This window comes from Hippoglossus stenolepis, chromosome 6 (assembly GCF_022539355.2).
Source record: "Hippoglossus stenolepis isolate QCI-W04-F060 chromosome 6, HSTE1.2, whole genome shotgun sequence".
Classification (NCBI taxonomy): Eukaryota; Metazoa; Chordata; class Actinopteri; order Pleuronectiformes; family Pleuronectidae; genus Hippoglossus; species Hippoglossus stenolepis.
Window position 1 is genome coordinate 1470704 of NC_061488.1, and position 26587 is coordinate 1497290.

General features: G+C 45.7%; 1 protein-coding gene across 1 annotated transcript in view; it reads left to right on the forward strand.

Moving 5' to 3' along the window:
- Positions 1-484: 484 nt before the first annotated feature.
- sulf2b (sulfatase 2b) overlaps positions 485-26587 on the forward strand; it is a 49016-nt gene continuing 22913 nt past the window's right edge. The window contains 3 exon segments of the mRNA XM_035160111.2: positions 485-998; positions 11140-11175; positions 18941-18990. The gene's annotated coding sequence lies outside the window, so the exon portion shown is untranslated.

Below are 26587 nucleotides of genomic sequence, written 5' to 3' on the forward strand. Positions count from 1 at the left end.
AAATATTCAAACAGTATTTTACAAGAGAAAAGACTTTAATGATAAAGACGTCAGATCAACATCCACACGTCTGCTGAGACACAGACACATGGTTGTCCACATACTTTTGGCCACATAATGTCCCTGTGTGTCTCCCTCTTTTTCTCTGTGTCGTTTTCCTTCTCTAGCCACTCCCCTGTGTGTGTGTGTGTGTGTGTGTGTGTGTGTGTGTGTGTGTGTGTGTGTGTGTGTGTGTGTGTGTGTGTGTGAGAGAGAGAGACAGAGAGACAGAAGAGAGAGAGATTGTGTGTGTGTGTGTGTGTGTTCTCCCTCTTGTATTTATTTCATTTTGTCCTCTCTGCTGCTGACTCCTCCTGTTCCAGTCAGGGAGAGGGATTTCTCAGCCTCCTCATTGGCCAACAGTGAAGCTGAAACCCCGCCTTCCCCTCTCCCTCTCCCTCTCTCCCTCTCCTCTCTCTTCCCCCCCTCTCTCTCTTGGCCTGACAGAGGGAGTGAGGGAGAGTGAAAGTGGAGAGGCAGGCAGACGTGTTGCAACAGATGTCTTCACCAGCAGAGGCTCGGCGGTGGCTGCACCAAGGAACTCTGGGACGGCATTAGACCCAGACAGTGGCAGAGAGAGAGAGAGAGAGAGAGAGAGAGAGAGAGAGAGAGAGAGAGAGAGAGAGAGAGAGGGAGGGAGGGGTGGTAGGAAGTCGTTGTGCTGGAGCAGAGCAGGAAAAAGAGAGAGAGAGGAGACTTCTTCCTCCCTTTCAAACACAAACTCACTGTTTTCCTCTCCACACGCAGGAGGACGTGTCGGCCTCAGCACAAGTTTGGTGGATTTGCTTAAAGGGAAGAGAGCAACAGTTTGCTCAGAGATGAGTGTGTGAGCTGAGCCTTCATCCTCCTCCTCCTCCTCCTCCTCCTCCTCCTCCTGCTCCTCCTGCTCCTGCCCCGGGTCAGAGAGGAGAACACCTGCTGACAGTGAGGAGGTCCTGACAGAGGAGACGCAGCAGCAGGTACACGACTCTTAAGGTTCCTGTCAGTTCTGCAAGAACATCTCTGAGGTCATTAACAGGCTGAGTGTGTGTGTGTGTGTGACTCTTCAGTTCTGCTCTACTTCACTGTGTGTCACTTTCAGAGCTGCTTTGTTAATGTGTGTGTGTGTGTGTGTGTGTGTGTGTGTGTGTGTGTGTGTGTGTGTGTGTGTGTGTGTGTGTGTGTGTGTTGCTTCCTGCTTCGAGAACACGTGGGAGTGTGTTTTAGCTGTGCAACACTGAGGTCAAGAGAGAGAGAGAGAGAGAGGAAAGGAAGAAGAAGGGTGGATGAATGGAGGGAGGGAGTGAAGGAAGGAAGGAAGGAAGGGAGGGAGGGAGGGAGGGAGGGAGGGAAGGAAGGGAGGGAGGGAAGGAAGGAAGGAAGGAAGGAAGGAAGGAAGGAAGGGAGGGAGGGAGGGAGGGAGAGGGAAGCTGTTCCAGGTCAGTCTTGTAATAATTATAGTAATAATGATAATACAGTAACAAAACATTTCACAGGGAAAATAAGTAAAAAGTAAAATAACTTTGAATAGTTGAAACAATCAAAACAAATAAAAACACGAAGCGACGAGAGAAAGGAGTGAAGCTGATTGGTCAGAAGACGATGAGACGGAGGGAAGCAGAGGTTCGAAGTGGGTGTGGTGTCCCAGTGGAAACCACAGCATCATGTTGTGAGCCGGGTGTGTGTCTGTGTGTGTGTTAATATTTGTGTTATGAAATAATTTTGTGATGCCCGTTTTTTTGTATGTTTTGATTTCACCAAAACTACAGAACCGATTATCAGAAAACTTGTTGGGACGTAAAAAACTCCTCTGTCTCTTTAAGATCCTGATCAAGCTCAGTCTGCTCTGATTGGTCAGCTGGTCCACTCTGTGCTGATTGGTCACCCGCTTCCAGCCCGTGTAGGAAATGTCCCGCTCTGTGCCTGGTTTTGTTAGGGGGCGTGTCTAAAGGTCTAAATGAGTTCCGCACACATGGGTCATTGTGATGTCACATGATAATCAAATATGAGTGTGTGTGTGTGTGTGTGTGTGTGTGTGTGTGTGTGTGTGTGTGTGTGTGTGTGTGTGTGTGTGTGTGTGTGTGTGTGTGTGTCTGTAATAGGGCGTCTCTGTGGTAAACATAATTTAACACTGAATGATCTGATCGTAGCCGACATGATTTCTGTGGTTGTGGTAAACGGATCACAGCAAACCCGACCTATCAGAGTTGGCGCCACCACACCTGAGGATTGTGGGTAGTGTTGTACTTCTTGACATTGAGACATTGGTTCTTAAAACCATGCAAACTTGTGGCTTCTACAGGAGAATATTGTTGTAGCTTGTGGTGAGTCTACCTTGGATGGTTAAAATATTATGTGTGATACAGTAATGTGAAGGGTTTTTATTTCCACATCCAGGAGGTTGAGCTCTATGGGGACACACAGCACCACACAACACCACACAACACCACACAGCACCACAACACCACACCACACAGCACCACACCACACAGCACCACACAACACCACACAGCACCACACAACACCACACCACACAACACCACACCACACAGCCCCACACAACACCACACAGCACCACACAACACCACACAGCACCACACAGCACCACACCACACAGCACCACACCACACAGCACCACACAGCACCACACAGCACCACACCACACAGCACCACACAGCACCACACATTACCACACAACACCACACAGCACCACACAACACCACACCACACAGCACCACACCACACAGCACCACACCACACAGCACCACACACACCACACAGCACCACACCACACAGCACCACAACACCACACAGCACCACAGCACCACACAGCACCACACCACACAGCACCACACAACACCACACAGCACCACACAGCACCACACAGCACCACACAGCACCACACCACACAGCACCACACAGCACCACACACCACACAACACACCACACACCACAGCACCACACAGCACCACACAGCACCACACAGCACCACACCACACAGCACCACACAACACCACACAGCACCACACAGCACCACACCACACCACACAGCACCACACAGCACCACACAGCACCACACCACACAGCACCACACACACCACACACAGCACCACACAGCACGGCACCACACAACACCATGTTTCCATTGAAGCCTCCAACACGTTTGAGGGAGCGTTCCATTATGGTCACGAGTCGTTGACTCAGCTGTGAGAACAGCAGCTACAGGTAGAAACAAGGGTGAAGAAACCTTTGTATTATTTTAATGACACATGCCGTTTATTAAAGCTGCTTTCAGATCTGCACTGAGCTCCACAGATCCTCCCTATTCTCTCCAGAGGACGTGAAAATGTCCAAGTGAGAACCTCAGTTCCTGATGACTTTCTCCGCCTGGCCTCCTCTGGAAAGAGAGAGAATCTGATGTGGGATCACAGCAGAGGATCGAGTGGGGGCACAGATGCAAAAATTAAAAAATATCCTCTGGTGAAAAAGATGTAGATGTGAAGAGACTTTGTGGTGATCAGAGCTGACGATGGTGTCAGGTGATGTAAACATGATCACGTGACCTCTGCAGCAGAGGTAACACGTCACTTCCTGTCTCTGTCTGCTGCACCCGGCTGCCCCCCTCTCACCTGAACCAGGAGGAGGATCTGATGCTGTGTTGTTCAGCTGTGAAACTCTAACTCTGGAGACGACTCTCCAGACTTCACCATGTCTGAAAACGGCTTGAGAGTGAGCATCTCCTAAAGGGCGGCTGTGGCTGAGGGGTAGAGCGGTCGTCCTCCAGACTGAAGGTCGGCAGTTTGATCCCCAGTCTTTCCCATCTGCATGCCGAAGTGTCCTTGGGCAAGATGCTGAACCCTGAATTGCCCCTCATAGAACAAGAACGTGCTGCTAATAGATGCACTGTGTGAATGTGTGTGTGAATGTAAAACTGTAAAGAGCTTTGAGTCATCAAGACTAGAAAAGAGCTTTATAAATACAAAACCATTTAAAGTGACGACTCGGTGCAAGTGAGGAGATGAAGGAAACATTCACAAATCTGGAGTTTTCAACTTTGGTGAACTTTGACCTGCAATATTCACTTCACACTTACACTGTACGCAATGTGACCGTGCCCTCAGTGCGAAGGCAGCGGCCATCTTGGTGAGGAAAACACTCACTTCTGCTACTTCAGCTGAAAGACTGATTATTGATGTGTGTGTGTGTGTGTGTGTGGTCTGATTGATGTACATTTGTTTTGTCAGTACATGACAGGGCCGAGTGACAGAGAGAGACGTGTGTGTGTGTGTGTGTGTGTGTGTGTGTGTGTTTGTGTTTGTGTGAGAGATGCTGACACTGTTGCCTGAAGCTGTTTCTCAGCCTTTGTCCTTTGACCCCTGGACGTTCCGCTCTCTCTCTCTCTCTCTCTCTCTCTCTCTCCTCACCCACTCTCTCTCTCTCTCTCTCTCTCTCTCTCTCTCTCTCTCTCTCTCTCTCTCTCTCTCTCTGTTTTTTCCGATGATGTCATCACAGCCTCTCTTCATATTTCCTCAGAAGCGTCTTCAGCTGGTCTGTGACATGTGACTCCACGTGAGCTCAGAAGCTTCATACACACACATTTTATATAATCGGTTTAAATTTATTTTGTTTCTCTTGTTTTAAACATCAGTGAAAACAACTATAACAGATATTTTATTGTTTTATTTTATTTATGACAACTTCAGTACAAAGTCACAAGTACAGGATCAAATCAGGGTCAAGAAGATTCGTGTTCACAAATGAATCCTCAGTTTTTAATTCAGCCTTAAATAAACCATGAAAAATAAAAGCTGTGAAAATGTAGAAAAGATTTGAATTGGTAAAATGAAAACATGTCTAATTAGATTATGTGTGGAAACAGGTCAAACAGAATCTGAGCTCGTAAAGTGGCGTTCATGAATAATGATTTACATCATCTGTAAATCAGCCTCAAAACCTGTCAAATAAATCCTGAAGATTTGTGTTTGTACAACAAAGCAAAGCAACAACAACAAAGGAGATTAGATGTAGAAACCGGGTCACACGCTGAGCTTCTCCACTTTGTGTCTGGACTCACACACATTTATTCAGTTTGAATTTTTTTACTACAGATACACAATCTGTAATTTCTACAGTTGTTTACAATGTTTGATTTACAAACGTTGAATTTTATTGTAAACATATTTGAAACCTGCATCTTGTTACATTTATTGTGATTTTAGTTTTAAATGTTGCTCTAAAGTCTGATTTATTTCATTTCTATATATATTATTATTTTTATTATATTTTAATATTATATTATATATTTACACTTCAACATTTTAATAAATTTCCTAGGAAACAATGTAAAAAAGTCACATGTAAAAATAAAATCTGTTGAAAGCACAAAACTCCTGTTGATGCTTTTAAAGTGAGAATCAACTGCCTGCATGTGAGGCGTTAAGTGAACGTCTGTAACTTGTAGCGTCCACAAACCACACACACACACACACACACACACACACACACACACACACACACACACACACACACACACACACACACACACACACACACACACAGTGATGTCATCACAGAGAGTCAGCTGATCTGCTTGGCCCAAGGTCAAAACCATGGCAACGCAGCCTGGTGACCTTTGAACTTGTTACAAGCTGGAACCTGCAGGGCGCGCACACACACACACACACACACACACACACACACACACACACACACACACACACACACACACACTGTGAGTCTCTCTCTGCTTCACTTACTTTCTCTCACATTGTCGCTCTTTTCTTTTCTTCTCTTTGTTCGTCTCTTTTTGTACTAATTCATTCAGAGTCTGGAGCGTGTGTGTGTTTATGTGTGTGTCTGTGTGAATGTGTGTGAATCTGTGTGTGTTTCTTGTATTATTTCTTCTGATACCGATCGTCTACAGCTGTGTGTGATTCGTGCAGAGGATTGTTGGACGTGTTCAGACTGAGAACAGATGAGTTTTATCTCTGGAGAGGTTTGATGAGTCTTTGAGGTTTTTGTGTTTTCCTGAAGAAACGAGGAGTTAAATGTTTTTTAAAACTCTGAGCGACTCTGATGTCGAGGATTTATCCCGATCAGCTTTCCCTCCGTCTTGAATCTCAGTTACTTGAACGTGTCCTTCTCTGTGGCTCCGTTCACACCGGACAAACAACCCACTAACATCTGGCTCTTTTCTTCAGTGTTCACTCTCAGGTCACATGACTCGACAGTCGTGCACATATTTCGACACACTTCATTTTCACTGTGACCTTTGACCACTGAAACCAAATCAATTCATCTTTGAGTCAGAGTGACGACTGATCAAAAGTTGAATAAATTCCCTCAAGCGTCTTGAGATTTCACATTCAAGAGGTTTTCTGAAACCACATCGACCTTTGCAAACTGTTATATTATAAAAATAGAACAAACACATTATCCGGACTAAAAGAAACAGATACAGCCGCTGAATGCAGGAAGAACAGAAGGTTCAACATCTCTGATTGTGTGAATGTTTTTAAAACTGTTCTATCATGAGGTCAAGAGAAGATCGGACCATACTTTGGTTTGTGTTTTCATTATTATCTTTATTTACATGTATTCTCATTGTGTGTTTGAAGTTGAGAACAGATGTTTAGGTGTGAACAGGATCAGTGACCTGTTGTAGTAAAACACAGCAGATGTGAATCTGTCACATTCATGGTCCTCAGAGGATGATCATAGCAACCAGCTTTCCACAATAAACATGAAAATCTAACGATCCGATCTCCATGATCGTTTCCTGCTCATTCCTTCGCTCTAGCGCCCCCTTTCGCTGGCGCTAACATCAACAGTGTTGTTTGTTCCGTCTGTAATGCCCCCTGCCGCCTGCAGGGGCCGCTAACTACACTTAAGGGAGTCACCAAACGTCCTGCGGTGTTTTCTCCAGCGAGTCTCATAAATCACCTCATAAATCTGCGGCACTTTAATTGTCCTTTTCACTTTGTTTCAGTCGGACAGAAGGTCACTCAGCTGTTTCTTTATTTATTCATCCTGTAACGGCTCCGATCGGTGTTCTCCCTCTTGTGCTGTTCCACCATAAAGCCTCCCCCCCCTCGCTCGCTCCCTCGCTGCAGCAGAATTGATGAAATTGGTAATCGTTATAGACCAGTGCTGTGGAGCGGCTGACCTTCACAGAGACTCGGAGCGAAGGATGGAGGCCGGCGGAGGGAAGCAGAGAGATTTAGTTTTAGTGAATGTAAATTCTCCACAGAGCCGTTGGAAGCTGTGACGGTCTCTGACGCAGCAGACAAACTGACTGCAGGCTGTAAAATGAGTTGTTTCTGTGGAACGTGCACAACAACAGGCAGAGGAGACCAGGAAGCTGCTGCTCATCGCAAAGAAGCTGAAAACACACTTTTCATTTTGTAAATTATATTTTCAGTTTCATTAAGTGTCATTAAAGCAACATTCTGTCTTTGATGACTGAGAGAATAACGACAAACCAACATCTGGATCTGTTGCGGCTCTTTTCAAATTAAGAAACTCAAAACCCGGCGATGGATTGAAGAGGCAGGTTTTCTTTAAAAAAGATCACCTAACTTACGAAATCTAACAGTGAAAACAGAACTTATCATCCATGTTGGGCTTCTGTCAGAAACGTGAGGGTTGAGAGGAAGTTTGTGCTGTTTCCTCCACGAAGGTGTTTGTTCGAGAGACGAGCAGAGATCTGCACATCTTGGACAGAAGTTGTGTCTCAGTTCAGAGGCGGCGTCACAGCATGCGTCCGTCCACCGCTGAGCAACGGAGGCTCCACTGGGTGGATCCTTCCTGGCCCAACACATCCCATGATTCATTGTGATTCTGTGACAAACTGTAAAGGCGGCAGCAAGCGAGGTGAAAACGTCTGAAGAATGTAGTTTTAGATACAAGTACTCAATGGTACACATGTTAAAAAAAACGTCTTTTCAAGGTTTTTAATAAACCAAAGAATGTTTTCGTCCGTGTCTCTGTTGTGTGGGACGAGCTGGCGACGCCAAGAGGAGACCAGACGGCCTCGTTTCAGTTCGTTCAACACGGCGTGCACTGCAGATGAAGGATGCGTAGACCGGGTCCTCGAAGGACGTGGCCCCTGAGTTGAGGCTCAGAGAAAGACGCAGACCTTTCAGCTCTTTCTGTTCTGCCATCAGAAAAAGAAAACCCTGGTGTTGTATCTATCGTTGCAGCTCTAAACATGTCCTGTGTTTTCCCCTCTGAGTCTCTGGGTGAAGATCGTCGTCGCAAGTGCAGCATCGAGTTTTTGTAGGTTTCAATAATTTAAAAATCTGTTTCCAGCTTGAGTTTCCGTCTATTTATCTTGGAGCAGCTGCTGTCGCTGAGTGTTCAGATGTGGAGCTGCTGAATAAAACAGCAGCAGTCAGACATGATCCCATGATGCCCCCCCGGATAGAAACACACACAAAGAGCGAGATTTAAACTCTACAGTGCCGTCTCCAAGAGAGGTTGTGATTGGGCCACTTTGTGTGTGTGTGTGTGTGTGTGTGTGTGTGTGTGTGTGTGTGTGTGTGTGTGTGTGTGTGTGTGTGTGTGTGTGTGTGTGTGTGTGTCCAGGGCTCCATTAGCTGTGACATGCTGAGTAGAAGCGGAGACGACAGACAGCAGCAGGAAGTGAGGGACGTTTCACATGAAGGTCACGATGATTTCCACGTCCTTTGGGGAAACCCCTGGTCGAGGTGGAGCGGTTGCCACGGTCACCAGAGGCCGACGCCATCCCAAAATACTCCTCCACCTACTTTCACTGCCTCAGCTTGTGCAGCAGGGACACACCTGTAGAACATCTGTGATGTCATCGATCTGACAAGTGACAGCTGACAGGAGACACATCACCTGGAGGAGAAACCACAGAAGAGCTGGGCAGAGGAGGAGAGGAGGAGAGAGAGGAGAGAGAGGAGAGGAGGAGGAGGAGGGAGGAGGAGAGGGAGAGGAGGAGAGGAGGAGAGGAGGAGAGAGGAGGAGAGGAGAGAGGAGGAGAGGAGAGAGGAGAGGAGGAAGAGGAGAGAGGGAGAGGGGAAGGAAGGAGGAGGAGAGAGGAGGGGAGGGGAGAGGAGGAAGGAGAGGAGGAGAGAGGAGGAGAGGAGAGGAGAGGAGGAGGGAGAGAGGGAGAGAGGGAGAGAGGAGAGGAGGAGAGGAGGAGAGGAGGAGAGGAGGAGAGGGAGAGGAGGAGAGGGAGAGAGGAGGAGAGGGAGAGGAGAGGAGAGGAGGAGAGGAGAGAGGGAGAGGAGGAGAGGGAGAGAGGGAGAGAGGAGGAGAGGGAGAGAGGAGAGAGGGAGAGAGGAGAGAGGGAGAGGAGGAGAGAGGAGGAGAGGGAGAGAGGGAGAGGAGGAGAGAGGAGGAGAGGAGGAGGGAGAGAGGAGGAGAGGGAGAGGGAGAGGGAGAGGGAGAGGAGAGAGGAGGAGAGGAGGAGAGGGAGGAGAGGAGGAGAGGAGAGGGAGAGAGGAGGAGAGGAGAGGAGGAGAGGAGGAGAGGAGGAGAGGAGAGAGGAGAGGAGAGAGGAGAGGAGGAGGAGGAGGGAGGAGAGGGAGAGGAGGAGAGAGGAGGAGGAGAGGAGAGGAGGAGAGGAGAGTCTCTCTCTCTCTCCTCTCCTTCTTCCACAGTGTCTGTTTTTCGATTTCTTCAGGTTTGAAGTTATAATGTAAGAACACAACTCAGCTCCAGATAAAACACAACGGATGATTTTAGACGATTAAGACGAGTTCAGGAGAAACAACCTAAACTTTATGATCAGTTATTGAACGATAAACACAAAACGTGTCTGAAGATTCTGTCGTTTTTTAACTCGGAGCAGAGAGATCAGGTTCAAGTTCAGGTCTCTGACGTGTGTAGAGACCTCCACTGTGTGGTCTGATTATCCTGCCAACACACACACACACACACACACACACACACACACACACACACACACACACACACACACACACACACACACACACACACTGAGCCCCCAAACAGACCAGCAGCTCTGCTAATTGGAGATGTTGTATCACCTCCCTCGTGTCTCTTGCTCTTTCTGTTTCGTTCTCACACATACACACACACACACACACACACACACACACACACACACACACACACACACACACACACACACACACACACACACACACACAAAACCCAGTGGGAATTGGCAGCTCGGAGCGAATTGAGAGAGTGAAGGCAGAAAGTCATTACTTTTCTCTCTAGATTTGTGTGTGTGTGTGTGTGTGTGTGTGTGTGTGTGTGTGTGTGTGTGTGTGTGTGTGTGTGTGTGTGTGTGTGTGTGTGTGTAATCCCGTCATCAGTATGCCGGTCATGCTTTGTAACAGAAGGAAGGAAATTGAAGAGAGGGAGAAGTAGAGGAGGAGGCGACAGTTCAACATGGACTTCTTTTGATTACAGATGGTAAATGTGCCTTCAGTCACCTCCTCTTCCTCCTCACCCTCCTCTTCCTCCTCACCCTCCTCTTCATTGTCTCCTCGTTTCTTTTCACCAGAGGGATTTGAGTTGGACGTGAGAGGAATCCCTGACCTCCTGTGTGTGTGTGAGGTGGTGTTTTTATGATGGTGTTTTTTATACCGGGGTCACAGAGGTCATCTGTTGAGCTGTGACATCACTGTGACATCACGGTGACATCACCTGTCATTCACCTGTCACTTTTCTCACCTTCACAAACTGAAGTCTGGGGGACGGACACTTTTTATGGGGATAAACATGTTATTTTATTCCTCGCCAGCCCCCCCCTCCTCCCCCTCCCACCCCTCCTCCCCCTCCTCTGACACCCGTCCGTCATCCTGACGAGCCGTCGTCAATATGCTGATTAATTCAGTGCGTTTAAATGCACTTAACTAAATGAGCCACAGTCGTCTTTCTGCTTGAAGCTGATTTACATGATGATTTTATGTTCTGGGTTTAATTTATAGTTTAGACTGAGGCCACAGTGAAGGGGGGGGGAGGGGGGGTGCAACGTCAGCACCTTCCTAGTTCCTAACGAACTAAACCCAACTTTAGTCACATGATCAGGGTGGGCAGCAGATCAGGGTTCCTCTGTGGACAGACACGTGTTGACTCAGGTCGTCAGGTTAACTGTCTCCTCTGTCTTTGTCTCTGCAGGACTGAACGCAGCAGAAGACGGGACACACAAAACAGGTAAACCTCTTTCTGTTCATCAGTAACTCAGCCACACGGGGGCGCTCTTTTAACGTTCTGAGCTGGTGGAGCAGGACGGATGTGTTGTGGGTCAGGGAAGAAGTTTTACTTGGAGATCGGGATCAGGGGGCGGAGCCATGGTGAGATCGGACGTTTTCGAACATTTTGGCTAATTTCTTTGACACATATCGATCTTGATGGATCAGACACGTTTAGAAGAATTGATCTAGTGAATTTAAATGTGTTTTCATATGTTGCTGGATCAACTCTACTGAGAGATGCTCCTGTTGTCAAATAGGTTTTTGAAATTCATTTGAATGTTGGAGAAATAGTGATTGTTCACAATTTGTTCAGATATATAAGATTGTGTGTGTGTGTGTGTGTGTGTGTGTGTGTGTGTGTGTGTGTGTGTGTGTGTGTGTGTGTGTGTGTGTGTGTGTGTGTGTGTGTGTGTGTGTGTGTGTGTGTACTGAGTGTATTCCCTTGTTTGACCCAGTAACAGGAGCCTCACATTCCCACATTCCTGATTAATGATGCAGGTTGGACCTAAACAATGAAAATACACACACACACACACACACACACACACACACACACACACACACACACACACACACACACACACACACTGATACACTTGTGTTTTCACTACAACACATCAGTGATGAGTACACTCACACGTATGAGGTCATCACATCCAAACATGCAGCGGTGCGTTCGAGGACGTCGTTCCCTCTCGTGTTTGTCATCAGTTCACTGCCACAGAACGAAGCGTCAGGTCAGTTTTAAAAATTAACGTTAAGTGTGGGAGCTTGGGAAATAAAAACACAACATACCCAGTGATGCCCCTATACTCTATTATCTATACTTAATCATATATAATCCAGCCCCCTGTCCACGGCAGAACTATGTGTGTATGAATTGATAAAGACGTTGAGACGTCTAAGAGACTTTGTAGAAGAAGCTTCAATCTCAACTTTTGAACCCTTGAAAGATTAAACCCACTGTGGTGGTGAGATCTGTTCTTTACAACAGAGAAAACAACCAGGTTACAGGAGACAGGATTCACTGCACCGCTCTGACAGAGAAGAAGAAAAACAGAGAAGAAGAATGAGTCTGGTGTTGATTCAGAAAATATAAAAGTCTGATGAGATGAGGCCGTTTTAAATATTACTCCAGAGAGACGGAATAAAATGAAGCCAGATGTGTTCAGGTTCTGTCGTAAATACAGTTTCCCTTTTGCTTCCCTAGCGTCTGGACTTTAAGATAAGAGCAGGACTCAGTGGCCAGCACACGTTTTATTGTCCATGTGTTTGTATAATTTGTCCTGAACTCTAAAACTGTCCACATCTAATTAAATGTAAGTAAAATAAACAGCTGAATCCCATCAGAGCAGAAACCACTGAGTCGATATCATCCTGAAAGGAGACGAGTTCTGTTTATATTCATCAGTGTTGTGACTGTGGAATGTTTTCATGCTCTGATGTTCAGAAAACATCACTTTCCTCATTCTGTGCATCGCTGCAGCTCCTCTCTTCAGCCTCCGTCTCAAACACTGGGTTTTAGCTCCTGTCTCTTTAAGACCCCCCCCTGATGAAGCCCAGTCTGCTCTGATTGGCCAGCTGGTCCACTGTGTTGTGATTGGTCAACAGCTTCCAGCAGGTGTAAGAAATGTCGGCCTGGATTTGTTAGGGGGCGTGTCAGACTTGCCACTAAATGAAAACAGTGTGAATGTTCCAGAGTATTGATGAAAGTGGGAGGAAGTGGAGACGAATCATTTCTGTTTACATGTTTCATGAGGTTGAGTTCGGTCTGGACGAGAGAAACTCCCTTTAACTCAGACTGTTTAACTTTGCAGAACTTTTACATTCACAAAAACCTTTGTCCAGATTCATTCTAGAGTTTAATAATTATTTCTTGGCCCATGTCCCATCCTTCTATTCCTGGACATTTCCTGTAGTCAGTGTCTGTGAAGCAGCAGCAGCAGGTTGTCGGGTCCGACTCGTTCAAACAGGAACATGTGGGAACATCCAGGCGGCGGGCGGAGCCTGTAGAGCAGCAGGGGCGGAGCCTGTAGAGCAGCAGGAGGCCGGACATGACGTATAAACTCTGCTGTGGAAAGATCAGTGTTGTTGTTTACAGCTCATCCACACCGGCGTCGGCCCTCATCACCAAAAGATCTGGAACCTCCTCGTGTTTCCAAGTTGACGTCTTCGTCTTCTACGTGTACGGCTCCTCTTCTTCATCCTGAGATGTTTGTGTTCTTCCAGTTTCACGTCCGTCACGTGTTAGAAACCTCATCAACACGTCCACTCGCTCACTGGGAAGCTTCAGGACATTGTCCTGCTGTTTCCTCACATGGACTCACAAGGACATGTTACACACATTTTACCAGGAGGCTGCAGGAGAAGATCCAGAAACTGTCCAGAGACACTGACTCAGACATTTGTTCTAACATACAGAACCTGCAGAACATGTGAGGAACATGTGAGGAACACGTCAGGAACACGTCAGGAACATGTGAAGAATCGTGTCAGGAACGTGTTCAAACTTCAGTTCAGGTGTGAAAACGGCTTTAGAGGCAGAAACAGTTGAACTGAACCAAAACTCCTCATATCAGGTGTAGGAGGTGAGACAAGCAGGATGTAGGTGTAAGTGTGTGTCTGTGTGTGTGTGTTTGTGAGTAGTTTGTGTTTTCTTTGCTCCAAACGATGAGTTATCGAGAGACGAAGGTGAAACAGTGAAGACGAGGAGGAGTGTGTCTCAGTCTGAACTTTACAGTTTGTTTCCCTGCAGATGATTCTGGTTCGGCTCCAGATGACCTGCACTCCCCCACATTCCTGTGTGTGTGTGTGTGTGTGTGTGTGTGTGTGTGTGTGTGTGTTTTCCCACGTGTTTCTGATCACTGAGCGGAGACGTGGACGAGATGAGACAGAAACCTCAGGAGACGTCTCTTTCAGTTATACAAACCGTCAGATGATTGATTGACTGACTTACTGTTTGACCAAGTGATGGATCGATTGACTCATTAGTGCCTGGTGAACATGAACATGTATTTTTTATGTAGAAGTCAGATCTTTGACTTGTGGAACATGCAGTGAGGGAGAAAGTTTGAGGAACCCACTTGTTCCGACCAAAACTTCGGACATGTCAGAAATCCATCAGTCGTGTGACCGCTCGTCGCTCTCCCTGCACGACGAAGAGGAAATTCAGTTTGCCTCTAAAATGAATTGTCTCAGAAATCAGGTCAAGATTTTGGACATTTATGGTTTAACCTCAGTTGATGAATAACAACAAACTGTCTCTTAATTTATTCAGTAATCAACAGAAAACCTATCCAGTTTGACAAATTCTATTTAACTTTGGAAACATTGATCAATTTATCGATAATAAATAAATTAAATTACAGTTCGGTGCGGCCGTCCTCGGACGACTCGCTCCAGGACCGAGCCGGAGCCTCGGACCAGAACAAACACTGAATCAGCTCCGGTAATGAATCTACTCTCATCACAGTCTGAGGCCTCGTGTGGAAACAGCTGCAGGTCAATACTGATCCATCGCAAATCAATCAATCAGCGGCTCTATAGGAACATACTGTACTGTGTGTGTGTGTGTGTGTGTGTGTGTCTGTGTGTGTGTGTGTGTGTGTGTGTGTGTGTGTGTGTGTGTGTGTGTGTCTGTGTGTCCAGTGGTCATGTCCCTGCAGAGCTCGCTCTCTCACTCTCTCTCCTCCATCAGTCTATTTCTGTCTGTGAGTAGGCAGGATGGATGAACCGCCTGGGGAGGGAGAGAGGGATGAAAAGAGAAGAGAAATGGAGGAGGAGGTGAAGGAGGAGAGTGTATGTGATGCCCTCTCTCTCTCTCTCTCTCTCTCTCTCTCTCTCTCTCTCTCTCTCTCTCTCTCTCTCTCTCTCTCTCCTCTCTCTCTCTCTCTCTCTCTCTCTCTCTTCTCTCTCTCTCTCTGTCTCTCTCTCTCTCTCTCTCTCTGTCTCTCTCTCTCTCTCTCTCTGTCTCTCTCTCTCTCTCTCTCTCTGTCTCTCTCTCTCTCTCTCTCTCTCTCTCTCTCTCTCTCTCTCTCTCTCTCTCTCTCTCTCCTCTCTCTCTCTCTCTCTCTCCTCTCTCTCTCTCTGTCTCTCTCTCTCTCTCTCTCTCTCTCTCTCTCTCTCTCTCTCTCTCTCTCTCTCTCTCTCTCTCTCTCTCTCTCTCTCTCTCTCTGAAGTTCTTTGTGTTGAATCTGTTTTGTTTGCAGTTTGTATTAAAGTAATTGGAGCTGATGGACAGAGACGGAAGGGCGGAGAGAGAGGGGAGAGATGGGGGGGGAGAGAGAGGGGGAGAGGGGGTGATACTGTAATGGAGGAAGTGAAAAAGCTGATGGAGAGAGTGAAGGAGGAAGAGGGAGGAAGATGAGAGGAGGAAGAGTTTTATGATTTGAGGCAGTTGGCAGTTTGGTCCAGTGACTGTGATCTGCCACAGTCGGTCACATGGGATCGATGCTTTATCATCTGTTTGACTGTAAATAATAATAGTTAATAACAAATAATGATCATAAATAACTTTATCTCTGTAGCACATTTAAAACAGCTTCACAAAGACGACAAATAAAAACAGGAAAACAAAACGTCAAAGACAAAAAGCTAATAATACAAAGTCATAGTAGATAAAGTGAATGAATTAAAAATCATCATTTAAAATTAATGGTAAACTTAAGGGTTTAATAAACAAATCAAGTATTTGGTCAAATACTGTTTGGAGGATGATTTTAAAACAGTAAAGTTTCAAGTTTGAGTTCTTCAGGTAAACTGGGATCATAATTCACTAAATGAACATCAGCTGTTTGAAGAAGACTTGAAACTAGAGACTGAGACAGAAACTCCTGAATGTTTCCTGACGTTATAAAGTGAGAAGTAGAGTCACTTTCTATAGACGTCTATAGAAACTAGCAGAGGAGTCCACATGGCTCTGGCAGCTCCGACAGTTTCACAGCAGCTCCCTCACACTCAAGTTAACTCGACAACAAACTAAACTAAACAGTGTGGTTGTGTTTCACGTGGATTCAGACACAGCATGTTCAGGGCGGAACAGTCGACCTGTGACGTGTGTGTGTCAGACTTTTCTTCAGCTCAGAAACATTCGCTCCCGTCTTCAGCTTCGTGACGGCCGAGGTCAGACCGAGCCGAGACTCAAACCTTGAGTGGGTTTCAGATGAAAAAGGAGTGGATCCACAGCGAGGCTGAGAGGAGGCAGCTGTTTGTACGGGGGGGGATTTAGCCTCAGGGACACACACACACCCAGAGCTCTGCTGTGGGCAGGTCAGCGGGCGACCAGGTGGAGGCAGAGGAGGTGCTGAATGTAACTCGTGACCGCTGCTTCTACAGCCTCCAGCTACTTGTAACCAAAGAAAAAAGATAAATAAATCAAGAAGACAAACGTCCCCTCCTGTGGAGGACAAACTAAATCTTCCCTCCGGCTTTTCTCTGCTGAAAGTTCACAAGAGAGACGACGACTGAACAGAAGAGAAATCCTGAGAAACAGGAAGAGGCACCGAAACATTTCTGTTTGAACACATCTGTAAAACGATGTCATCTCCGACACATCTGAAAACACACGTCACATGACCATTCACGTCCACTGGTCATGTGATGTAAACAGGAAGTAGATTGTCTCCTCTGCAGTTGGTTGCTTAGTAACAGAAACTCCTCTGAAGCAGGAACAGTGACGGTGAAGAGTCAGAGCAGAGATTTCTTTTCTCTGAGTGACGACGAGGTGGAACTGTAACTGACAGGAAGTGTTAGAAACAGGAAGTGTAACTGACAGGAAGTGTTAGCTTTGTGTTCACCGCTGGTCGTCGAGTCATGTGACTGATGAGAACCAATCAGGAAGAGAACGTCTGCGTCATCGTTTACTAAAGTCTCAGTTTCTGTTCAGATTAAAACACAAACCCAGAGTTTTCAAACTGAAACGAGACCAGTTCACACAAGTCTCTGATTCAGAGGCTGGAAACTCCAGAGTCGTGTGGACGGCAGGCGTAACCATAGCAACAGGGATGTGTTTTAAAACTAAAAGGTATCAGTGTTCAAACATCTCACGGCTTTTATCATTTATTTATGAAAACAGACTAAAAGTGCATTCAGTGTTTTTTCCAATAAACACACACACACACACAAAGAGAGAAATGGAATGGGCTCTTCAGTGTGTTTGTGTGTGTTCCCCAAAGGCTGGAATCACTGGCACAGGGCCTCACTGGAGTAATTACAACACACACACACACACACACACACACACACACACACACACACACACACACACACACACACACACACACACACACACACACACACACACACACACACACACCACAGTCTCAGGTGGAGGATGAGCAGTAGCAGCTGTTACGGAGGTGTGATCACCGTGTTAACTGACTGACCATCACTGTGTGTGTGTGTGTGTGTGTGTGTGTGTGTGTGTGTGTGTGTGTGTGTGTGTGTGTGTGTGTGTGTGTGTGTGGTGGCTGATGTTCTGAGTTGTGTTCTTACATTATATTTTCAAACCAGAAGAAATCTTTAGTTTGAATCAAGGTAACAGTGCGTTTCATGTCGTCACCTGTGGGTGGCGTCGTATCCTCTTTGTGCACGTGTCACGAAGACGCTGATTCCAGTTTCCTCACATGACTGAAAATATTTCAGTTTTTTATTATCTCAGTTGAGCCGTGTTTTTAGCTCAGTATAAATCAATCTGTGGTTTTTGCTTCGTTTAGCTCAGAATTTCTTAGTTAACCAATAAATCCCGTGTTTTATTCTCAGACGCTCAAACAGGAAGTTAATCAGCCACACGACTTATTTTTAAAACATAAACAATTCTCATCTTTTCTGACAAGTCTCTCATTCGAGTCTATTTCTGGTCTGTGTGACGTGAAAAGGTTTTCACGCCTCCGGCTGCAGACGGATCACAGTTCACACTATTTAATAAAAGAAAACACAAACGGCGACAGGAGCTTTCTGTCGACTGAGATTTACTGCTCCACATCTGTGAGGCTGAAACGTGTTCAGATGTTTCCCCTGAGGAAGAAAAACCACATGAAACAATGTGAACTAAAGTAAGACGCTGCTCATCTGAAGATCTGAGACGCGTCAGAAACGACGTCAAACATGAGGAATCTGCTTCTGCAAATCAACAAACACATGGAATCGTTTGTGTGTTGAACCTCCAAACGTGTTGAGCTGCTTCTGATGATAAACGAGCGAGTGGACGACTTCACTTCCAGCTCAACGTCAAACAAGAGTGTTGACTGATGGGATGTTGGTGGTTGGAGGTCAAAGGTCAAGGTCACTGTGACCTCTCAAAACCCTTTGTCTCTTGAACGTGTTTTCTTAAGAACGCCTCGAGTTCACGAACACTCGAAGAGGATTCTGGGTAAAATGAAACAGCACTAGTTGGTGGAGCTAAACAACCACAGTTCATTATTATTGGGCTGTCCACACATTTGTGAACGACACTTAATACTGCACTCTCACATCCACACACACACACACACACACACACACACACACACACACACACACACACACACACACACACACACACACACACACACACACACACACACACACACACATATGGTGAAAAGTCTTTTAATTTGTGACCTTGGAAATGAGAGCTGAGTGCTCCAGTCTCTAGGGGGCGCTAACAGGACATTCTCTGTTTACTGATGTTCCCTGTGTTTTGTGTTTGTGGGTTTTAATCTAATGTGTGTGTGTGTTTGTTTCAGGTCCCTGCTGAGCTGAACACTGTTGTTACACTCCAGAGCATCTGTACAAGGTAACACACACACACACACACACACACACACACACACACACACACACACACACACACACACACACACACACACACACACACAGAACCAGTGAGTAATTAATCTGTGTGTGTGTGATGTGTTCTGTGGTTGGTGCCTCCTGCTGTCGGCCGCTACAACTGCTCAGAAACTACATCCATCATGAAAACACAAACAAGTGTGTTTCTGTATCTATGGTTAAGTTTGCCTTGTAAAAAAAGTCTGTGTGTGTGTGTGTGTGTGTGTGTGTGTGTGTGTGTGTGTGTGTGTGTGTGTGTGTGTGTGTGTGTGTGTGTGTGTGTGTGTGTGTGTGTGTGTGTGTGTGTGTGTGTGTGTGTGTGTGGGGGTTGTTGCTCTGCAGTTTTTGCTGTTTTCATGTTTTTAATGCGTCTGTCAGAGCAGCCAAAGGTCAAAAGGTCAAGCAGCGCTGCAGCTAACGCACTAACTGATTAGTTCGGCCTGCTGCTGGCAACCACACTCACAGCAGGAGGTGTACACACACACACACTCACACAGACACACACACACTGCCAAATGATGCCAGAGGCCCAGTGGCCATTACCCTCTCTCTCTCAGTGGATCTTGTTTCTGAGGCGCCTCAGTGGCTCAGTCACAGCACAAGTTGGAAATTCTCCCAGTCTTTATCTTCTCCTCCTCTCCTCTCCTCCTCTCCTCTCCTCCCTCTCTCCTCTCTCTCCTCTCCTCCTTTCCTCCTCCTCTCCTCAGTTTGTCACTACATCACAGGAAAATAAGTTGATTATGTTTGTATTCGAGTTTGTCCGTCAGCAGGATTCCATGAAGACACATGATGTTTGAGAGTTGATCCAGATAAATGCACAGATATAGGATTTATTTTTCACTGTCTCTAACTTGGCGGTGAAACACGAGCACAAACTTCAGGTTTGTAAAGAGCCTGAAAGCTGTCTTCTGTGTACTGACCAGCAGGGGGCGACTCCTCTGGTAGTTTCTATAGAAGTCTATAGAAAGTGACTCTACTTCTCACTTTATAACGTCAGGAAACATTCAGGAGTTTCTGTCTCAGTCTCTAGTTTCAAGTCTTCTTCAAACAGCTGATGTTCATTTAGTGAATTATGATCATTTAGAGTCAAACAGACCATAAAGCACCGGATGTGTTGGGGGGTGGATACCACAGTGTGATTGACAGCTAGTACCGTCCAATTGGTGCAGGTGGCAGGTGAAGGTGGGTGTGTCCTCGAGCTCTCAGTCAGGCTCCACCCCCTGCTCCTCCATATATGGTTACTTCTGGATTTTACAAAACCAAAAGGCGCTGGAGACTAAACTCACAAACCAGCGTCCCGGTGACGGTGGTTTGAACCCGGCGTGCTCACGGTTTGTGTTTCATCCTCTTCTTTAGTGGCTTCTCCCCAGAGGATGAACCCTTCTGATTAAATACAACAGATTTGGTAAATTATCACCGTGTCGTCTGTTCCTCTCTCTCGAGCTTCGTGGGAACTGAGTCTCATCCCAAAATTTCTAAAACGATTTTGTTGAGTTGGAAAAGCGCTTGTTTCTGTTCTTGGGGATTTATTTATATACTGTATATATTCTTTTTGTTTCACATGCCCATGTATAGGGAAGGATGGAAGGAAGGAGGGATGGATGGAAGGAAGGAAGGATGGATGGAAGGAAGGAAGGAAGGAAGAAGGGATGGAAGGAAGGAAGGATGGATGGAAGGAAGGAAGGGGATGGAAGGATGGAAGGAAGGAAGGATGGATGGAAGGAAGGAAGGAGGGATGGATGGAAGGAAGGAAGGAGGAGGGATGGAAGGAAGGAAGGATGGATGGAAGGAAGGAAGGAGGGAAGGATATACAGTATATCTGTTACTACTCTTTCACCTCGTTTTCCACATATCACAGAAGCTAATAATCAGCATCATGTTCGGTTGCCATGGCGACATCACTTGTCTCTCTCTCTCGTCTCTCTCTCTCCTCTCTCTCTCTCTGTCTCTCTCTCTCTCTCTCTCTCTCATTGACACTTTTTTCTAACCTCTCTCCATCATTTGTGTCGCAGGACTGGATTTGAATCTGAAAGCTCTTTTGTTGTTGGTCTGAAAGGAGCTCGTACACTCTCACACACACACACACACACACACACACACACACACACACACACACACACACACACACACACACACACACACACACACAAACACACACGCACACACACGCACACACACACACACACACACACACACACACACACACACACACACACACACACACACACACACACACACACACACACACACACACACACACACACACAGAGTGAGGACTCAATCAGTGAACTCGGAGCAGCAGGACCCGTGAAGAATACAGAGCAGTGAAGTTTCTTTCTGCTGTTACTTACTGTTAATCACTGAAGAAGCGTCGTGATGAGACTGTGAGGAGATTAAAAAACAACCTGACAGTTCATCACGGGATGAAGCTGCTGCGGCTGAGAAACATCCGACGGCCACATCCTGCAAACACAGAGCGACACGATCATCACAGCAACTTTCAGTTTAGCTCTGGTTTGTCTCTGGAGCTGAAGTTTCACATGAAGAACGTTGATAACACAACATGAACCAGTATGAGTCAGAGGCTGAGTCTGTGTCAACATCAAACAATACCAGCAAAAAACAAAATGAATCAAATCAAATCAGTTGTGATTTTTAAAAACACTGCTACTTTTTCTCCAGCAGCGTGAAGTTAACACCAATTACAGCTTCTGAGATCGATGTCTCAGTGTGTTGTTATTTTGGTTGAGATAAAGTCAGTGATCGGGGTCAAAGTTCAGGGATGGAGGTGTCGCTGGGCACCATCACAACTTAATGACCCTAACTCGAACCCTAATGTAAAGTCTTATCTCTCTAACAGGCCTGAGAGAAAGTGAGGACCGGTCAAAATGTCCTCAAACCATAAAGAATATGAAAGTTTGCACATCTGAACTCGATGAACACTGGGAGCTGGACAGAAGTGACAAAAAATCTGAAAAAATCGGAAGGAGGATATTATTTTATGTATTTTACCAGGTAACCTCACACCAGAGATACAAAGTGCAGTTCCAGGCCTTCAGGGGGCGCTGTGACCATCGCATACATGCCGCTCTCTCCAAAAATGAGCACTTTAAATTTGATTTAAAATGATCCACAGTCAGTTTGAAGTAAACGTGCTTGCACTTGTTTTTTAAACTGATTGAATGATGTCAGATTTCTTCTGATCCAGCTGTCTTCAATGCAACATCATCATTATGACTGTTCCTTCATGAAAACACTGACGACCACAGTGTGGACGAATAACAACAGACTCCTGTGTCGAGTCATTCCTTCCCTTCTTTAACGGACGTGTTGACTCGTGCTGTTGACTCGTTGCAGCAGAGCAGCGAATCATCTCCTCGGTGTTTCTCTGTGTGAGCAGCTTCTCACTCGAGGACAAAAGACTGTCGATCAATCTGATCCGTCACTCGCTCCACATGTGTCTCCGCTCGTCTTCCAGCAGAGATAAGACGAGTTCATTAGTCAGATAACTCATCTCACACTCGTTTGCATCACTTCTTCTTTCTCTCCTCACCGCTGCTCTCTCTCTCTCTCTCGCTCTCTTTTCACTTCCTTCTTGTTTTTTTTGCTGCGTTCTTCCTGCCTCTGTTTCGCACATCATGTCCTGACATTTTGTGCAGACGTCCAACACTAAGCATGAATGTAATGACACCATGTTCACGTTTCTGCAGAAAAAGAAAAGAAAATCAAAACTCTAAAGCTCAGCTAGCTTCTCCTAGAGGCTGAAATGTGCATTACACCCAAAGAGCCGCTGAAAATGTGGCTGTTTTCAGGATTTACACAAAAACAACTACACTTATTTCTATGAAACTTGGTGGAAGGATGTTTTATGAATCAGGAAATAACAAAAAAATAATATCTATGAGTGAAATTTGGTTTCCAAATAATAATGTTATTCTCTCTAGGAGCTGTGTCTGAATGTCGTAGAAAGCCGATTCTCACGGTATTTGGAATCAAACACATCGTATTAAAGTAAAATCTGTGAATCAGGACCTGGAGGTTTTAGAGCAGCTCCTCCTGTGACGCTGCCGTCTGCAGCCGACTTGTTTTTAAATTTACAAGAGGGGATTTCTCCCATTATGTAAAATAGATATTTTTGTGCGAAAGTCAGCATCATCTTCGTGGCCGATGTTTGAACCCCGTCTCCATCAAATCAAAGTTTCAATGCTAATCCCACTCTGCAGCATTTATTGTTCTTGTCTCTGCTGTGTTGTGTATTCATGCTGTGATCAGGTCTTTGTTCCATATTTACTTTTCAGCGTGTATATATTTATATTTGTTGTTTCTTTGCTCTCGTCAGTGTAGATGAGGCAGAGGGTGATACAGATGGGCGGTGTCTGGATGGAGGGAACGTTAAAAAGAAGAGTGCAGGTGTAAATGAGGCTGAGAAAGAGGGGGGGGGCAGAGAGAGAGGAAGGGGCGTGGTGTGTAAATGAGGTCTTGTATTTAGATGATGTTTCTGTCTTAATGTTCTATTCACGTGTGTGTGTGTGTGTGTGTGTGTGTGTGTGTGTGTGTGTGTGTGTGTGTGTTGTTGGCACACAGCAGATGGGCAGAGTGTCTCTTAAAGGGACATACCACCCCATCTTATTATTCCTGCTTCTGGTTTAGTCATTTCCTGGAGGTCGGAGGTCGACGGTTTACGATTCAGTTTTATTATTTGATGATATAAAAGCGTGGGTGAGTCGTCATGATTGACAGCTGCGACTGAATGGTGATTGGTTGAGAGCGTCTGTTGACGGCTCCACTCTACGATCACAGCGTTCGTATCTGATATGTTTTGGCTTCATTTCTGTGGAAGTGTGAGGTGGAGACGTGTCGTCCATCTTTATTTACAGTATTTAAATAGTCTACGTCTCCTCCGTTACTAAACAGCTGATTAACACAACCCTCATCAGATAAAAGTGTTCATATGAAAATAAGAAATCTTCTCATGGAGAGAAAATGGCCTCGAGCGAAAGCAGCTTCTGACTCTGACTGATGACTTTGGCTTTAGTTTCTATTTGAAATCAATGAGTTAGTTGGAGTCCAGCTGTGTTGTTTAACCAGCAGGACCCAGTTAATCCAGATGATGTGATGATATAATGAGGAGAACACTGAGCTGCCTCCTGCTCGGAAAAGGTTTAATGTTTTATTTTGAACAGTCACACAGTGTCCAGGTCTGAATCATTTATCTGTGTGTGGATGTGAAGACGCTCTCATCGCTTTGAAACACTCCGGCTGCTTTATTGATGAGGAGGCTGTCAGCGGCTCTGCAGGAGCATCAAATGTAAAACGTCCATCGCCTCCTCACTCTCCTGCTGATGTTTCATATCACGGACGTCTCAGGAGAACCGGACAACCTCTGTGTTTCTACCAGCTCCATCTCAAATAAACTCTGAAAGTACCGATGTCTTCTGATGTTCTCACAGCTGTGGTTCAGTTAACTTCGACTAGAACAAAGGAAAAGTTGATCGAGCATCTTCAGATCATCACATCATCAAAATCAGGTGATTTACAATAAATCATCAAACACTTGATGATGTTATTTCTTGTTGAGTTTTCCTTGACACCAGAGAACAAAATAAAACAACGTATCAGGATGAGTAATGATCTTGTTATTAGAGACGGCAGCTGGACTTCGTATTGACAGTAGAACCGGTTCTTCATCACAGACCTGGACAGAGGTTCAATAACTTCACCACCTCAGATCACCTCAGATTTACAGAATCTAAATAAGGTTCGAAGGTCCGTGACGAGGTTCCCAGCATCCTTCAGGATGTTTTAGGGATTGATGAGAATGTTCTAGAGGTTCTTTAGGTTGTTTTGTGGTTGTTTAGAAGGTTCACGTGGTCACTGAAGATGTGGGTGGTTTTTAGTCATCAAGAAAGTTCTAGAAATGTTTTGGTGGTTGATGTGAAGGTTCTGGAGGTTCTTTAGATTGTCCTGCAGCCTCGACCTGTGTTCAGGAGGTTTTAGTCAATAGGTTCTAGTGTTTCCTCAGGAGTTTATAAAGGTTCTTTAAGAGGCTGTGTTGGTCAGTTTTTAATGGTCTTTTGGTGATTGTAAGGATCATTGAGAACTTATTGAGATCAATGACAAGGTCCTCGAGGTCCTCACGAGGAGGTTAGGTGACTACAGAGGCCATTTCTTTTGGAGGATTTAGTTAGAAATCCATCCTGGTCGACCTTCAGGAGGTTTGTGGTCGGACCTCAGGACGTTCTGTTGTTAACCGATGGGAGTCCTGGTCTATTGTGGCTGTTTTTGAATGCTTTTGATTTAGCCTTAATATTCCATAAACAAATCTTTGGTATCTTTCTTATAGCACATTTCGTATACGACCAGACAATTAGTCAGTTGTGTGTTGGTGTGATTGTCGACTCCGGAGAGTCAAGAGAAGTTCAGGGGTTTGATGGGCTGATGAATATCTCTGGGAGTTTTGTGGTAATGAATTAGAAGTCGTTCCTCACCACCATCAACAAAATACCAAAACATCACTCAGGGATTTTTCTTTTTCACAGAAAAAGCATATAAATATGTGTAATTTTGAGGAACAAGGTTTAATAAAAACATGGAAAACGTAATAATCCACGTCAGCTCAGACTGTCGACACTGACTCCAGGTTAATCTCCTTCTGACCCTGAAAGGATTTCTGCTTCTTCTTCATCGTCTTCATCATCAACAATCAATGTCCAGACAGAAAGTTGATCAGCAAGACGAGCGATTCTTTATCCTCTGTTTCTGTTCACCTGTAAACTGAGGAGCAGGAAGGTGAGGAGCAGGGAGGAAGAAAGAGTGATGAAGAGAGAGACAGACAATAGGGGGTGGGAGGGAGGGATGGAAAGAGCTAGAGATGGAGAGAAAGAGATGGGAAGCAGAGGAGGGGGGAGGAAGAGAACAGGAGGTGTAAAAGGAGAAATTGATAGAGAGAGAGAGAGAGAGAGAGAGAGAGAGAGAGAGGAGGAGGGCGGGCGAGCAGCAGCTTAGCTGTTGTTACAACAGGAACGGGCGTGCAGTCGACGAGGGGAGAGAGAGCTGTTGCCACGGGGATTATTACTATGTCCGCCGCCGCGGCAACCGCCAACAGGACCTGAAGTGAGGGGAGGTTGTCGGTTTGACACCGGACTGATCCTGCATGTGAGCAAGGCAGCGGGGATCCGTGAGGCTGAGGTAGGAAGGAGAGAGAAGAAGGATGAGGAGGCTGAATGAGAGAAAAGACAAAGAGTAGCAGAAAGAAAGAGAGAGAGGGAGGAGGAGGAGGAGTGAGGGTGAAAAGCGTCTGGGAGGAAGTGAAAGGAGGAAGAGGGAAGTGTGTGAGCAGAGTTTCAGGATGTTTGTGTCTGTTTCAGAAACGACTCTGGTTCCTTCACTTCAGCTCAATGTTTCATCCTCAGAATCAAACGGACACGTTTAGTTTGTCTCTCAGCTCCGAACACGAAATATCATAAATATATACTGCTGTGATTCATCTTTTAAAAAACTCTTTGTACTTTGGTTTGTGGTCAGTTTAAAAAACCCAAACACATTTAGTTTTCTATGATATA